Source organism: Geotrypetes seraphini, chromosome 2 (assembly GCF_902459505.1).
Source record: "Geotrypetes seraphini chromosome 2, aGeoSer1.1, whole genome shotgun sequence".
NCBI classification, from domain to species: domain Eukaryota; kingdom Metazoa; phylum Chordata; class Amphibia; order Gymnophiona; family Dermophiidae; genus Geotrypetes; species Geotrypetes seraphini.
The window spans coordinates 183,379,984-183,397,583 of record NC_047085.1 but is presented as its reverse complement, the minus strand read 5'-3'; the positions used below and the strand labels follow the sequence as shown (position 1 = coordinate 183,397,583).

At 44.2% G+C, this 17,600-nt stretch overlaps 1 protein-coding gene across 6 annotated transcripts in view; it reads left to right on the top strand.

The window, feature by feature from the left end:
• Positions 1-17,600, top strand: part of CARMIL1 (capping protein regulator and myosin 1 linker 1) — a 476,507-nt gene that overhangs the window by 161,255 nt on the left and 297,652 nt on the right. The gene's annotated exons all lie outside the window — the stretch shown is intronic.

Sequence of the window (17,600 nt, the reverse complement as noted above, 5' to 3'; positions counted from 1 at the left end):
TTCCATCAGAGCGTCTTCTCCCCCCTCTCTCTCGCCTCCCCACTTCCATCAGAGCGTCTTCTCCCCCCTCTCTCTCTCGCCTCCCCACTTCCATCAGAGCGTCTTCTCCCCTCTCTCTCTCCTCCCCACTTCCATCCAGTGTCTGCTCCCCTCTCTCTCTCTCTCCTCTCCACTTCCATCCAGCATCTGCTCCCCTCTCTCTCTCCACTCCACTTCCATCCAGCGTCTGCTCCCCTCCCTCCTCTCCACTTCCATCCAGCGTCTGCTCCCCTCTCTATCTCCTCCCCACTTCCATCCAGCGTCTGCTCCCTTCTCTATCTCCTCCCCACTTCCATCCAGCGTCTGCTCCCCCTCTCTATCTCCTCCCCACTTCCATCCACCGTCTGCTCCCCCTCTCTATCTCCTCCCCACTTCCATCCACCGTCTGCTCCCCTCTCTCTCTCCTCCCCACTTTCATCTAGCGTTTGCTCCCCTCTCCTCCACACTCCCATCTAGCATCTGCTCCCCTCTCCTCCACACTTCCATCTAGCGTCTGCTCCCCTCTCCTCTACACTTCCATCTAGCGTCTGCTCCCCTCTTCTCTCCTCCACACTTCCATCTAGCGTCTGCTCCCCTCTTCTCTCCTCCACACTTCCATCTAGCGTCTGCTCCCCTCTTCTCTCCTCCACACTTCCATCTAGCGTCTGCTCCTCTCTCTCTCTCCTCTCCACTTCCATCCAGCGTCTTCTCCCCTCCCCCCTCTCCACTTCCATCCAGCGTCTGCTCCCCTCTCTATCTCCTCCCCACTTCCATCCAGCGTCTGCTCCCCTCTCTATCTCCTCCCCACTTCCATCCAGCGTCTGCTCCCTTCTCTATCTCCTCCCCACTTCCATCCAGCGTCTGCTTCCCCTCTCTATCTCCTCCCCACTTCCATCCAGCGTCTGCTCCCCTCTCTCTCTCCTCCCCACTTCCATCTAGCGTTTGCTCCCCTCTCCTCCACACTCCCATCTAGCGTCTGCTCCCCTCTCCTCCACACTTCCATCTAGCGTCTGCTCCCCTCTCCTCTACACTTCCATCTAGCGTCTGCTCCCCTCTTCTCTCCTCCACACTTCTATCTAGCGTCTGCTCCCCTCTTCTCACCTCCACACTTCCATCTAGCGTCTGCTCCCCTCTTCTCTCCTCCACACTTCCATCTAGCGTCTGCTCCCCTCTCTCTCTCTTCCCTCCCCACTTCCATCTAGCATCTGCTCCCCTCTCTCTCTCTTCCCTCCCCACTTCCATCTAGCATCTGCTCCCCTCTCTCTCTCTTCCCTCCCCACTTCCATCTAGCATCTGCTCCCCTCTCTCCCTCCTTCCCACTTCCATCCAGCGTCTACTCCCCCCCTTCTCTCTCTCTCTTCTCCCCACTACTATTCAGTGGCCTGCCTCTCCCTCCCTCCACAGTCAGGTCACTCTCTCTTTCTCTGTCTTCCCCCCTCCCTGGTTGACTGCCTCCCTCTTTCTCCCCCCCCTTGGTTGACTGCTTCCCTCTTTCTCTCCCCTTCCCTGGTTGGCTGTGTGTGTCTCTCTCTTTTCCTCTCAGTCAACTTGGTTGTGCCTCCTTGCCTGCCTGCCTCTCTTTCTCCCTCTCTCTCGGGTTGGGCCCTCCCCTCTCCCTAGTTGAGCCTCCCTCTCTCCATGGGGGTCTCTCTCTCCTTCCTCCTTCCCTCCACATTCATTCTTTCCTTTCCTTCCCTCCACCTGCGGTTCCCCTGCCGGCAGTGCTTTTGCCTTACAAGCTAACACTGCTGGCCGGTTAGAGTCTCCTCTGAAATTCCCAGCCACATGGGATCAAGAAGTTATTTCAACTTCCTGGTCCCTTATAGCTGGGACTGCCATAAAGAGGAGACTTGAGCTAGCTAGCCAGCTGGCAGTGCTAGCATGTAAAGCAATTGCACTGCCAGCAGGGAAGGTAGGCGTGTAGGAGGGATGTGCGGGAAGGAGGTGAGGGAGACCGACCATGGGAATTTTCCAAGGGCATTCCTGCTACCATGATAATTACAACAGTAATGGTTCCCTTGTGTTGGCCCTGCTCCCTGCCAAATTTTGGAGGGGTCATGGCCCCCATGGCCTCCCCCTATTCCAAAGCCTATGGATGACAGCATCTGTTGTAATTGCCTTGATTAAAAAAAAGCTAAGAAAACTTTGTATCTGCTCTTTGGTCACTTAACTGCCTTTTCTTTTGGTGAATTTTTTTGTTTGCCTTTGTCAGTTCAGGTTTACGTTTCTGTCATATGAACTGTGCAGCCTTATTCAGCGCTGGCTTTGTTCTTATAAAGCCAGCCACCAACATGGAGAGAGCTCTCTTCAATTATATGGCATAAAAATAACTTGTAAAGAACTGACACAGAAAATCGTTTGGTTTGCAGTTTATACCAGGCTCACCCAGGAAGTATCTGTAAAGCTTTTGTTCTAGTGAATGGGAGTGCTGCCTCATTGTACATGGTATGTGATGTGATTACACAGTGCTTGGAGATACATTTGTATGCAAGATGCTGCGTAAAATTAACTTGAATTGTGAACTGAAAGGCTGCTCTTTCAAGACCAGGATTTTTTTTTCCATCTCATAATGAAATTCATAGCACACTGGCAGCTTATTGTGACCCGGAATGAAATGGAGAGGCATCAGTTAGGATCTATTTGTAAGACGGAGACAATGGAACGAAAAAAAATGTTTGTATTTTGAGGCAGCAGTATCTTCTAGAGAATTAGTAAAAAAAAAAAAAAAAAGTAGTAAAGTATCTTTTATTAACCCAAAGGAAAAGTTGTTTTTGAAAACTTTACTATGATTACATTTTTGTTAGTTTGAAAATGTTTGTTTTTCTGTAGTCAGCCTTCCGAAGATCTGGGACAAGCAGTGATGTCTGTTTAGGACAAATTGAAGAGCCTGGGACTTCAGAACACAGTCATTTAAAAATTTGTATTGCCTTGGGTTTTTTGACCTGTTCTTGGGGTTATTTGGGGCACTAATTTAGAAAATTGCATTGGATAGACTGCATTAGCTCTAGTTTCTTAGATATGGCTACACAAAGTATTCTTGCTTTTTATGCCTTTGGAATAGTAGAGCCAAACATGGACATTGGGCAAAACAAGATCGGCCTCGGAGGGAATATTTGGTGGTAGGTGGACAAAATATAATCAATGAACCTTTGGTAACTCGAGATATAATCATACTGCCACCACTACATAAAAAGCTAGGCCTGATGAAACAATTTGTAAAGGCTTTGAATAAAGATGGTTCATGCATTGAATACAGAGCGCATGCATATCTTACCTGGACTTACCATGGAAAACTGAAGGCAGGAATTTTTGATGGTCCACAGATCAGACAACTTATAAATGACCCACATTTCAAAGCATTAATGAATGAAATCAAATCATGTGCCTGGTCTTCATTTGTTCTTGTTGTGAAAAACTTTCTTGGCAATAAGAAGGCAGACAACTACACACAATTAGTAGAGTATATGCTCTTTCATTTCAACAGGTTTGGCTGTAACATGAATGTTAAGACCCATTATCTGCACAGTCTGCACATTATCTGCGGGCTTTCCAGAGAACCTTGGTGACTTAAGCTAAAAGCAAGGTGAAAGATTTCACCAAGACATAAAAACAATGGAAGCCAGATACCAAGGAAGATGGGATGCACACATAATGGCAGACAACTGTTGTAATCTTATGCAGGATTGTCCTGGCAGATCCCACTCTCAGATGTCTTACAAAAGGAGCTTCTTCTTGTGTGTTGAATGACTGGAAAAGTTTTATCATAAACTTGTGCTTTTGGTATAAAATAAGTAGAATTTTATGTTGTACACTTTTCTTTTAATTTTTAATGTTTCCTTAAAGATATTAATTTAAACACTACATTAAAATATCCAGATTTTTAATGGACAAGCAGAGTGAAGAGTGGTATATGGCACATTTTCTGTAGCTAACAAAAAAAACAAGAGCTGATGGGAGAAAACTGATGCCAGAAACAGGTCTAAAATTTGAGGCACCAAAATGAGTGTTGGGCCAGTGTTATCTAACATCTGAGGAATGCATTAGTTGTCATAAAAGTAGATCCTCAAAATCCTAATAGTTTAGAGGAACATGGGATAAGCAATTTGACCAGATTACTTTGCTAGAAGGGCTGAAGATCAGTTGTATTTTATTATTTTATTCAAAGTTTAAATATATGGCAATGCTGTGTTTGGGGTGGGGGTGGGGGGGAGGATAAAAAAAAAAATCACTCCAAAAGTTGTACTCCAGTTCTGCTGAAACATATTTCAAATTCTGGGATTGGGACTTGTATACCACCTTTTTGTTATTTTACAAACACACTCAAATTGGTTTACACACAGGTACTTCAAGCATTTTCCCTATCTGTCCTGGTGGGCTCACAGTCTATCTTTTGTACCTGGAGCAGTGGAGGATTACTGTAAGTAACTTGCCCAGGGTCACAGGGAGCAGCGCGGGGTTTGAACCCATAGCCTCAGGATGCTGAGGCTGTAGCTCTAACCACTGTGCCACACTCCTCCTTATGGATGTATTAGATCAGACATGGGCAAACTATGGCCCGCGGGCTACATCTGGTCCGTTTAGTTTTTTAATCCGGCCCACAAAGCGCTTGTTTTGCATATGGGCTGGACCATAAAACTCAACTTTCCAAATTACCGTTTCCTTAGCAACAGCAGCAGATGAATCCAGAGACCAATGGGATAGCACACATCTACCAGCAGGTGGAGATAGAGAAACTGATTAACAGGTGGTCCTATTGGCTGGCACTCCTCCTGTATCATCAGTATGCTCTGTCTCCCAGCAGGTGAAGGCCGCACTGCTGGTGTCTGGTAGCGCTATAGCAATGATTCTTGGTACTAGAATGCTGGGTTTCCTGTTGGGCTGTACTTTATGGGTGGAGTTGAGTGGCTTGGTGAACCTTGCCTTTTCCAACGGGCAAGACTAGATTTTTGTTTCTGGAGTGATGCAAGGTCCTGTGTTTTACACGATACTACATAGACTTATGAGGCTACCGTCTTCTCCTGACATACGGTAAGCAGCCCCCCTGTTCGCATGGTTATTTGACGGTTCATTTCCCCCTTGCTGCCGTGGACCAGGTGGCTCTCAGAGGGGGGATCTACAAAAAAGGTTAATCAAAAAAGCCAAAAACCAAAAAAGTCATCAGATTAAATGACCATTATAGTTAGATCAACATGAAGGAAAAAGATCTCAGATTTGCCACTCCTGCGGATTATATTGTTATAGCCCACATATGGAATAGTGGCGTGGTTGTCTTTCATTGATCTAAAAAACCTTCATGATGAACATATGACTTATTTCGTCAAAATTAAGTGTGTCTATTCACTACTCTTTTTTTATAAGTGTCTATTCTATATTTTAAGTTAAATATTTTTATGTAAAATTTTCTTTTCCTTGTGCAAACTTGCAAAAATAGCGACTGCTTTACAGTAACTTGGAATGTGCAAACAAGCAAAAATACTATTGTGCAAATAAGCAACTTTTAAGTCTGTGCAAACTTGCAAAAATAGCGACTGCTTTACAGTAACTTGGAATGTGCAAACAAGCAAAAATTCTATTGTGCAAATAAGCAACAATTAGACTGTGCAAGTGTATAAAGCACAGAAAATAGCAGCAAACTGGTGCAATTAAGCAAATTAAAGCAAAGACATATCAAGAAAAGCCAAAAGGCACTTATCTTGTGTAGTTATGTTACAAGATAGAAGGCTTAGTTCCCATAGTTAATATCCGACGGGAGCCCGTTTTGCCGTAACATACGGCTTCATCAGGGTTTAAATCGATATACGGGCTGAGAAAAAAGCACATAAGAAAGTTATTAATATAAAAAGTATGTCTGCCATCTAACTGTTTGCAGATGAAGTACTTACTTTAAGCGTTTGTCTTTTAGGTTGTTATCACACAATCCTGCACTGAAAAATGGCGCTTTTAAGCACAGAACGCCAGTGCATGCGCAGTAGGCCCAAAGCTATTCAAGCATTTTGATTGGATATCAAAAATTAACATGAAAAAACAGCAGAAATACGGTAAAGGAATTATATGAATATTGACCAATCTGCTACTGTATTTAGACCAGAGGGATACATGCTGTTAAGTCTATGGATCCATCTAAGTTCTCGTTGTCTCAATCTTTTTACTCTATCCCCTCCTCGTAACGTTCTGGGTTCCTGATCTATCGCCAAACAGCGTAAGTCATTGAAAGTGTGTTTAAATGCAGCACAATGTTCGACAATAACCTCTGCACTTCTGTTACGTTTGAGAAAAAAATCTACAAATTTACTCCAGTACTGGAGTAGATTTTTTTCTCAAGGATTTGATCTGTACCAGTGAATCTTATATTAAAGATACGGCGCATTTTCTGGAGATATTGTCCTCTGTTCAAAAAGCCAGTTTTCCTTTTCTTATGGTGACTTTAGACGTCACATCACTCTACACTGTAATTCCCCAAGATTCTGCTATTCAAATTGTTAAAGAAGCACTTTTCTCTACTCAACGACAATAGTATTTTTGCTTGTTTGCACATTCCAAGTTACTGTAAAGCAGTCGCTATTTTTGCAAGTTTGCACAAGGAAAAGAAAATTTTACATAAAAATATTTAACTTAAAATATAGGATAGACACTTATAAAAAAAGAGTAGTGAATAGACACACTTAATTTTGACGAAATAAGTCATATGTTCATCATGAAGGTTTTTTAGATCAATGAAAGACAACCACGCCACTATTCCATATGTGGGCTATAACAATATAATCCGCAGGAGTGGCAAATCTGAGATCTTTTTCCTTCATGTTGATCTAACTATAATGGTCATTTAATCTGATGACTTTTTTGGTTTTTGGCTTTTTTGATTAACCTTTTTTGTGGATCCATTTAGTTTTGGTTAATCTTGTTCTCTATTTTTCAATTGAGTCTCAGAGGGGGGAGCCAAGGCTCTATGTCTGTTTGGCTCATCCCTGAAGTTTCTCTTTTGGAATGGGTGTCTTCTTTCCGACATCTGGGTACATATACTTTGCCTAGGGGCACTGTATTCAGTTTCTACTTTTCCCTTAGAGTGTCTTTCCTTTAAGAGCCATTGGCATTGGGGTGCAGCTTATGTAGAGTTGTGTTTACTCCTGGCTGTCATGACCCTTTTTTCAGAATTCCAATCTGCATGGTCAAGGCTGAGCGTTCTCTTCTTCTCTTCTTTCTTGCGCCGCTAAACTGGAGTTCTCTCAGGACGGTTCTTTTCTTTCATCCAGGACTTGCAACTCTCGTCCAGCCCGTTCCCCGACCTCCCATGTGTCATTCACATGAGGTCTGACCACTCAGTAGGTTTTCTTGCGGAAGGGGGGGGGACACGTGAGAATGTCTGATCAACTTTGAATCCTTTTCTCCCTTTCCTGACTCTTTCTAGCCCTCGCTATGTCTTGGATTTGCTGTATTTTGTGCAGCCAAGGGTACAAGGTCCTCAAGGCTTTCTGGTCCATGAGACCGTAGTTCCAGTTCCTCCAGAACAAGGGAGCAAGGAAAGTTATTCAGTTTTCTTTATAGTGTCCATGCAGGGAGAATCGGTTGGTCAGGGGCTGAATCTCATATGGGTCGATTAGTTTCTCATGGTTAGACTTTTTTAACATTAAATTGTGAGAACGTTACAGCGGGACGACAGTGAGAGTTCTTTACAGCGCTTGGTCTCTCGGATGTCTACTTGCATATCCCCATTTGACCTTCACATCACCGGTGTCTTCGCTGTCCCATCCTTGGCAGGCACTATCAGTTCGGCATATGCCATTTGGACTAGCCCCGGCTCCATGCACATTTTAGGCAATGGGGGCAGTCGTGGCGTTTTGGCGAAAACAGGAGGTTCAGGTACTTTCTTTCTTAGACGACCACTTGATTCAGATGTCTTACTGCACGGTCAATTTGTCAGACGGATGATTTCTTTTCTTTGCACTTCTTTTCTTCAATTTTGAATGTGAATCTTCCCATTTCAAATGAGCTCTTTTCTCCTTTAATAATCCTTGGAATATCAGGGGCTGTTGCTCATGTAGGAGAGGATTGTGTTTCTTTCCAGAGCCCGTGGCGACAGGTTGCAGTCTCAGGTTTGCCTTCTGCAATTGCCGAGAACAAGGGTATGGGATTCTGTTCAGGTTCCAGGCCCTATGGGGGTGAGTCCATTGGGAACTTTGGCTCGCTTTCACATGAGACTGCTGCTGCAGTTGCCTTTGTTCCGGTGGTTCCCTGTAAATCGAGGCTACAATTGTTTCTAGTAGGCTCCTCGTGCATTGCTCAGTATCTTTGGTGGCTTAGCTGGTTGCTCTTTTCAGAGGCGTTCCTCGGTCTTTGCTGGTCTGGCTCCAAGTTGTCAATCACTCCAGGCTGTCAGGTTGGGAGGGCTCAGTGCCTTCAATCCTCAGTGCAAGGAGTCGGTACTCGTTCATTCTTTTGGACTGATGCACAGTCTGGCTACCGTTTCTGGAGTTTCAGATCATTGTTCTGGATTGACGATAATGGTCCTTTGGGGCAGTGTGCTGACGGTGGTATTCCCCTACAGCCCGGACAGTACGTTACGTACTCAGTTGGAGAGTAAAGTAATGATTCTACTTCAAGGGGTGGAATCTAGTCTTCCTCTTATGTCTGCACATCATTTTACAGGACAGTTATTGGATTTAGATAGCCTTGCTCACCACAAAAATCTGAGCATGGACGACTATTGTATGTTGACATGTACAGTGGCGTGTACGCCTTTCTGCGCTTTGGAAATAATGCGTTGTAGTTGTAGTAAAATCTTCTACATCCTGGACATTGGGTCCTATTTGCTCAGGCGTTCCAGCTCTTTGTTTTAAGGTGAGCTCTCCTAGAACTAGACCTCTTAGCTTCGTCTCAAAATTCATTGCTTCTTAGTTTATTCGGCATACGCAGGGGATGGCAGTCAGATGGGGTAGCAACGTTGCTTCTTTCTCACCTCTGGTTTCTCTTTTTCAGTGTTTTCCCCTGGCTGATGATTGTATGGATTTCCCATCTCAAGCTCTCTTTCACGGCACAGTCATTAGAGAATCTCCAGATTGGGTGCGCCATCCTTGCTGTGCAGATCTGATGAGTCTTTCGACAGCCTAACTGCTGAGATTCCTGGTATCTCCGGATTTACTCACCTAGGGTCCGATCAACATGGATATTCGTCCTAATTTGGTATTACGACCGAGCTTTTGAATAGTCATGGCTGACGTGTAAGGGTTATGCGAAGCTGGTTATTTCGTCCCTTCTCCATGCGATACAGACGTCTTCACCTGTGGCTTATAATTCTGTTTGGAGGTTTTTCCTTTCTTGGGTACTTCTCAACATTGGCACCCTTCCAGAATTCTATGATTTATATTCTTTCTTTTTTGGCACAAGCGTATTGCCAAGGGCTTAGCGTTCAGTTCTCTTCAGCTTCAAGCGGCAATCTTAGCTTGTTACAAGAGCTGGATATCTCGCTCTTCGCTTACTTCTCAGCTTCAGGTAGCTCAGTTCCTAAACGGAATACAGTATATTCGTACGTCTATTGAGAAGTCCTGTCCAGAGAGCAGTCTTAAGGTACTTCTTCGCAGTTTACAGAAGGCTCCGTTTCAAACTTGTCTTTTGAGGCTTTAAAAGGCTGGGACTTTGAACATGGTGTTTCTTGTGGCTATGGCTTCAGCTTGGCAGTTTCTGAGTTGCTGGTCTTGTACGGCGGGAATTCTTATTTCTGATTTACACATTCTGGGGTGTCAGTTCGGACAGTGCCACGATTTCTTTCTCGGTAGTGTCATCCTTTCTGTTATGCCGCTCTCTCTTTTCCTTCCTTCTTCCTGGGAGGGGGAATGGGAGGCGAGCTTTTCTTCACCTCTTTGTATTCTTCCAGGGAAGCGTCCCACGTATGGGTCCTGGAGGACATTCTTTACGCTTACTTGATGGTAGGGAAGCGGTTGGCAGAAGGACTTCTTGTACCTTCAGCCAGAGCAATGGCGGCTACATGGTCTCAGTCCAGAGGTTTTGTCCTTGGAGGGGTTTTGTCACGTGGTTACTTGGTCTTCTGAGAGTGCTTTCTCTTAGCATTACCGGTTGGATGTGGGGGGCGCATGCGGAGAATGCGTTTGGTGCTTCGGTTGTTGATGAGGTGGCGTTTGCTTCCCACCCAGATTGAGGATTGCTTTGCTACATCCCATTGGTCTCTGGACTGGAAATTAGCTAATGTCGTTCCTCTGCATAAAAAGGGTTGAATGGCAGAGGCTGCGAATTATAGACCGGTGTGCAAACTCATGGAAACACTAATTAAAAGCAACTTGGACACGATCTTGAATGAAGGAAATCTTCGGGATTCCAGTCAGCATGGATTCACCAAGGGTAGGTCCTGCCAATCCAATCTCATCAGCTTCTTTGACTGGGTAACAAGAAAGTTGGACTTGGGAGAGTCTTTGGAAGTCATGTACCTGGACTTCAGTAAAGCTTTTGACAGTGTCCCACACCGCAGGCTGCTAAGCAAGATGGAATCGATGGGGTTAGGAGAGACACTAACTGCATGGGTCAATGATTGGCTGAGTGGCAGACTTCAGAGGGTGGTGGTTAATGGTACCCTCTAAAACATCGGAGGTGACCAGTGGAGTGCCGCAGGGCTCGGTCCTGGGTCCACTCCTTTTCAACATATTCATAGGGGATCTGACTCAAGGGCTTCAAGGTAAAATAACACTATTCGCCGATGACGCCAAGCTATGTAATATAGTAAGTGAATGCAGTTTACAGAATTATATGGCGCAGGACCTGCTTACATTGGAAAGTTGGTCCTCAACCTGGCAGCTAGGCTTCAATGCTAAGAAATGTAAGGTCATGCACCTCGGGAAGCGGAAATCCATGCAGGACGTACTTCTTGAACGGAGAAACTTTAACTAGGACTTCAGCAGAATGAGATTTAGGAGTAATCATCAGTGCAGACATGAAAACTGCCAATCAAGTGGAGAAGGCTTCATCTAAGGCAAAGCAGATATTGGGTTGTATCAATAGAAGTTTCGTCAGCCGAAAGCCTGAAGTAATAATGCCGTTGTACAGGGCCATGGTGAGACCTCATCTGGAGTACTATGTGCAATTCTGGAGGCCACATTACAGTAAAGATGTGCGCAGAATTGAATCGGTTCAGCGGACAGCCACCAGGATGATCTCGGGGCTCAAGGGTCTCTCGTACGAAGAGAGACTGAACAAATTGCAGCTCTACACTCTCGAGGAACGTAGGGAGAGGGGAGACATGATCGAAACATTTAAGTACCTCACGGGACGTGTCGAAGTGGAAGATGATATTTTCTTTCTCAAGGGACCCTCAGCCACAAGAGGGCACCCGCTCAAACTCAGGGGCGGAAAATTTCATGGCGACACCAGAAAGTATTTCTTCACAAAGAGAGTGGTTGATCATTGGAACAAGTTTCCAGTGCAGGTGATCGAGGCAGACAGCATGCCAGACTTTAAGAATAAATGGGATACCCATGTGGGATCCCTACGAGAGTCAAGATAAGAAAATTAGATCATTAGGGCATAGACAGGGGGTGGGTAAGCAGAGTGGGCAGACTTGATGGGCTGTAGCCCTTTTCTGCTGTCATCTTCTATGTTTCTATGGATTCATCTGCTGCTGTTGCTAAGGAAGGAAAAATTATGTTCTTACCTGTTAATTTTCTTTCCTTTAGACGCAGCAGATGAATCCAGAGCCCCACCCTTTCCGGATATTGTCTGTTGTTTTTTTCTTTTGCAACTTTCGAAGTCTGTTATTATTGATGGTTGTATTCTGTATTATTACCTTTTGAAATTTGTTATGGGAAAGAAGTTTTTTACATACTATGCCTAGTGATGGTTCCGAATGCTCGGGCAAGGAGCAATACTGACGATACAGGAGGAGTGCCAGACAATAGGACCACTTCTCTATCTCCGCCTGCTGGTAGATGTGTGCAATCCCATTGGTCTCTGGATTCATCTGCTGCATCTAAAGGAAAGAAAATTAACAGGCAAGAACATAATTTTTCCATTTTTCGCTCCATAAGACGCACTTTTTTCCCCCTAAAAATGGGTGGAAATGTAGGTGTGTCCTATGGAGCGAATAACCCCCCTGGTATCTTTTTAAAAATTCTGGCGGTCCAGCACTGTATCTGCAGGAGCTTTCCGCGCTCCTGCCCCTCCCTTGCTGGACGGCTTCCTCCAAGTCCTCTTCTCTTGCGGCAGAGTGGTGCACAAGGCAGGCATGAGCTTTTCATGCTCCTGCCTAGCCCCGCGCTGCTCCCTGAATGGCTGCCGTAAGTTCTTGCAGACTCGAGAATCCGGGGCTTCAATGCAGATTAAAAATAACCATACACAGTCTTAATAATAATGATACAGCTGAATTATTAAAATAACATAACATAATTGTCAGTACAAAAAAAGAAAAAAGTGTCTGTAAAGATGTAGATAACTGCCTCTGTTTACCTCTGTACAACAGCTGGGAAGCTGCCAGGATACTGAAGAATCCTCCTGCCGCAGCACTGAGAACATGTATCCTGAATGTTAAACCCATATCGCAACCTTCCACAATGGACTGCTCGTAGTTATTTTTTGGTGTGTAGTGTGTCTGGTAGTTGCTTTCTTACTATGATTTGGGCCTACTTTGGATTCTTCTAAGATACAAGAGTGAGAGTAAGGGTAATAGGATTTGATTTACTGCCTTTCTGTGGTACAAAAAAAGTGTTTTAAGAGAGATTTAAAATATAGACTAATTTGATTAATGCTGAGTATTATTTTTAGCACTCAGTTCCTATATCACCATGTGAAGAGACTTGCTCTTCACCAGTGTCCAGACTGCATTTCCCCTCTCATTTAAATGAATGAAAAATTATTAGGTCATAGGGGCCCAATTTACTCTGCTTATTACATCTAAGATGCTGGGCACTCTCAATTATATAGCAATCATTGATTCTAACAAATAATAATTGTAGTATGGAGTGTAGTAATAAAATAATTAAAATGAGGTAAATGAAACATTTGTAATGCAAGATTATTGAATTGAATCTTCAGAGGCATGATCCCCAGCTTAGCTGGAATTGCTTGAATATGCATTAGAACATCATCACACACACTTTTAATTGGAAGACTAAATTACAACATACATAATATTGCCCATATAATATTAAAATACAGTTGTTGACATAAAATGCTCAAAATTAATTGCATTGCCTATGTGAAGGGCTAGTGCTTTTATATTAAGATGCTAGCACTGTGGACTAGTTGTATCGTGTTTCCCCCCAAATAAGACACTGTCATATTAATTTGGGCCCCAAAAAAGGCACTAGGTCTTATTTTCAGGGATGTCTTATTTTTTTTCATGTAATGATCCTCTCTCCCTTCCTGTCCTCCACCCCAATTCTTCCTATTTCCTTTCTCTGCCCCACATGTGCAGCATCTTTCCTCCCCTCTCACCCATCCCCTTGTGCAGTATCTTTCTAGCCCTCCCTCCCATCCCTTGTGCAGCAGAACCCTTGCAGCTTCTATCCCTCCCTTCCTCCATGTAGCATCTTTCTATCCCCCGCCAATGCACACCTCCCCCCTCCACCCGCTGACCCTCCCATCTGAACCACGAGACAGGAATACCTTATAACAAACCGGCAGCATCGGCACTCGGCAGCAATCTACACAGGCTGCTTCGCGGTCTTCTATTTCCCAGGCGTTCCTGTGCTGCGTTGCTGATAACATCATCAGCAGAGGAACACCCAGGAGATAGAAGACTTCTATGTTTCCTGGTGGTCTTGAGGGGGCCATTGCCTTGGCCCTAGAGAACAAGAGGGTCTCAATGGATATGAGAGAGCTTGGGCAAAATTGGAAACCTCCCAACCCCAGATCTATGATTTGCAGTTTTTTGGTTTTCTCTCTTTTATTTATTTATTTATTTTTTTTTTTTTACCTACTTTCAAAAAACAAAGCTGATGAGCACTCCATAATTTTGTTCTCCCTAATAACTTTTTTGTATGTGCCCTATAACACCAAATGACCATGACATTGGAGTTGTGGGGTAGGGAGGGGACACATGAGCATTTTGATACAGTTGTTTTTCCCCTCGATTTACGCAGATGCATGGGCTGTGAACATGCTTCTGTGTTCCAAAAAGTAGGCTCCATTAAATCTGGCTGGAACTTTTTGTATATTTTATGGAATCCCATGTGTCAGGATTCTCTTTTATTTCATTTCTGTTTAATAAGGACATTTGGAAGACAGTGTTCTGCACCGGCCTCTGCAGACTTCCTAAGAACATGAAAGACTGTCAGAATTATGACTTCAATTAAACTCGGTAGGCCCCTTAGAGATAAATGGATTCTCTGGAAAGAAATAAACATGGTTGGAATCAGAGTTCCATAATTGTGAAATTTATAGCTTCAATTGAAACAAACATTTTTCTCTATTTTCACAAGATTCAGTTGAAATACAAGAACTTGAATTTAACAAGCTCACTCCTCAGAATTGAACAGGTTTCACTTCAAAATTAAATCATTCCAATAAGGTTACATAGTTGAGTGATTTTCAAATAAGGTTACTGGCATTAGCATAAAAGAATTTTCTACTTTCTTATAAGGCTTGTGAGATCATTGTCAGTGTGTCAGTCTTGCTTATTAATAACTTTCTTGTTTGGTGCTAGGCTATACTAGATTTCTCTGACATGTTGGTGGGCGTGAGGACTGACAGGAGTGTGATTTTCCATGCATATGCATTCACTTGTACACACACATACTGTACGTGCTATGTAGAACTTTTTAAATAATTAATTCTATATTGGTTTCTCTGATTAGTCCTGTTTTTAATAGCCTTACAGCAGCATAAGTTTAGGGTGATGTGTCTGTCTCGAATATTAGGACCGTTTAGCTGTAGATTACAGCAGCATTATGTTGCCAACTTCTTTCTAATGAGTGAAAGAAAGAAAATGCTGGAGGTACTGTACAGTATAACTAGGGTTTTTGATTGTTTTGACTTATAAACAAGGATAAAACACGTGCTACAAAAAAAAAGGGTAATATATTCATAGGTGATGAATGAAAACCTGCACTTGTAGTCACTTGTAGAGCAGGGGTGTCGAACTCAAATCACATAAGAAGCCAAAATCTAAAACACAGGCTAAGTTGTGGGCCGGATTTTTTATTAAGATACTTACCCCCTCCTTTGCTGATGCACAGCGTAGGCCCCAGCGCCGATGGTGGTGCCGATGATCACAAGACTTCTGTGAGCATTGGATCAACTGCCTCTGTCCACTCAAATCTTGCCCTCTTTCTCATCCTTCTCCTTTTTAAATTTTCAGCTACCTATCAATTTTCCATCTTCTCTTATTCTGTAGCTCTCCCATTTCCCATTTCACTCCTTTCTCAACCTCCTATTTTCTTCTATCTCTCGTCCTCTCTCTTCTTGGTCCAACATTTTGCTCCCTCTCTTTTCTAGTGTTCTTCTTCCCTTCCCCCTTGATGCTGAACAATGAGATGGAAGGAAAAAAAAAAAAGAGATGCTGCATCTCTCTCTCCCTTCCACCCCCAGGCATAACATTTCTCCCTCCCTTCCTAACTACCCCCTTCCCATCTCTCCCCCTGTCTGTCTGCCTACCTCCCTCCCTCCAGGTCCACTATTTCTCCCTTTCTCTTCCCAACGGTTCTCCCTTCAAGTATCTTTTTCCCTCTTCCTCCACACTACCCCGGGTCCAACCTCTCTCCCTTGATCTTGCTCTCCTCACAGCCCAGCGTGTCTTTCCTTCTGATGCCAGTCTGATATCGCTGCCAAACTGAAGAATCTGCCGGCCTCAGCAATTCGGAATTGTTGTACAGGGTCCTCCTCCTGTTTTTCGCCTGCCGCAGTCTGTCTACAATGACACGCAACTTTCTGTTTCCACCTGGATGGACCGCGGCGGACGGAAGGCAGGATGGGGAGCCATAAACAACACTGCTGAATCGCTGCTGAAGCCGGCAGACTTTCCGGCATGACGGCGATATCGGACCGGCGCAGGAGGGAGGACATGCTGGGCTCTGAGAATGTGAAGTTTGAGAACATTGTCGCGGGCCTTGTGTTTCACACATGCTCTAGAGTCTAGTCCAGATATGGTCAAACTACGACCCACTGGTCATATCCAGCCCGCCAACCAAGAGCCCTACATAACTCCCTCTAGAGCATCATCGGGCCGGCAGCCTTCTCTCATCGGGGAATTCCCTCTGCTGCATCACTGATGATGTCATCAGTAACGTGGTACATGGAGGCCCCGACGAGAGAAGGCCACAAAGCAGCCTTTTTTAGAGTGCTGCCGGCCTGATACTGCTCTGGAGGGAGGTATGTAAGGCTCACGGTTGGCAGGGTTTGGATGGGGGTTTGGCTGCGTGGCAGGTGCGGGTGCTCAAGGGTTCTGCTGCACAAGGGATGGGAGGGAAGGATGGAAACTGGGCAAGGGTTCTGCACGAGGGAGGGAAGGAAAGAATCTGGGCAAGGGTTCTGCTGCACAGGGGGATGGGAGGCATGGAGGGATAGAAAGATGCTTTTGGTCCAGCCCCTCTGTCAAATTTAATAATAATAATAATAATAATAATAACTTTATTCTTGTATACCGCAATACCACAAGCAGTTCAGAGCGGTTTACAGGGTAAGAGACTGTACATTTACAGCGAAGTTACATCGAAGTTACAGCATATTGGAAACAGTTCAGAGCGATTTATACAATTCAGGTGTAGAGAATTAATTAACAATTATATGGTATAGACCGGTGGCAAATGCAAAGTGAACCAATCACTGTTGCTTGGGGGGTGCCAACCGGGGTGAAGGAGAGGGAAGGGTAGGGAGGAAGATGAAGTGGGGTGTTATTTTGGGTAGGGAGGGTGGGGGTTAGAGGAATTTGTCAAAGAGGTATGTTTTGAGAGATTTCCTGAAGGATTGATAAGTTGGGGCAAGAGAGATGAGAGTGGACAGGCAGGCATTCCATTTGCCAGCTTGGAAAGAGAGGGTTTTGTCGAAGAACCTTTTGTGGATGCATCCTTTTGGGGAGGGGTAGGCAAACAGGTGTATATTGCGTGTACGGTTAGAGCCTGGGAAGGTGAAGTGGTGTGACAGGTATATCGGGGCTGAGCTAGTTAGGGTTTTGAAGCAGAGGCAGGCGAATTTGAAGATGATCCTTGCTTCGAACGGTAGCCAGTGAAGTTTTCATTGTGGCCCACGAGTCAAAAAGTTTTCCCACCCTTGGTCTAGCCTCTACTCTTTTGTGATTTTTCACTCTGACTGGTCAGCTGCACAGCAGAATGCATTTGATTCAGTTGGAAAAGATACTCATTAATAGCACAGATTTATGGTACTTTCAAAACAAATCCACAATTAGGTGGAAAATAAAATGCCTGCATTTTACATTTTATAAACATAATCTATACGCAGGCCTTATGATTAGCCAAAGACCAGTTGCAAATGTCCCAGAGATTATTTCCAAACACTTCAGTATAAAAAAAAATTTGTTTTCACAATTCTGCATATTTTTAGTCAGGTGTATTATTTTCTGGATGGTATACCTATGAATAATAATGAGATTTGATATGTGGGTTAGGGACAGAATTTTTGAGTTAGTATGG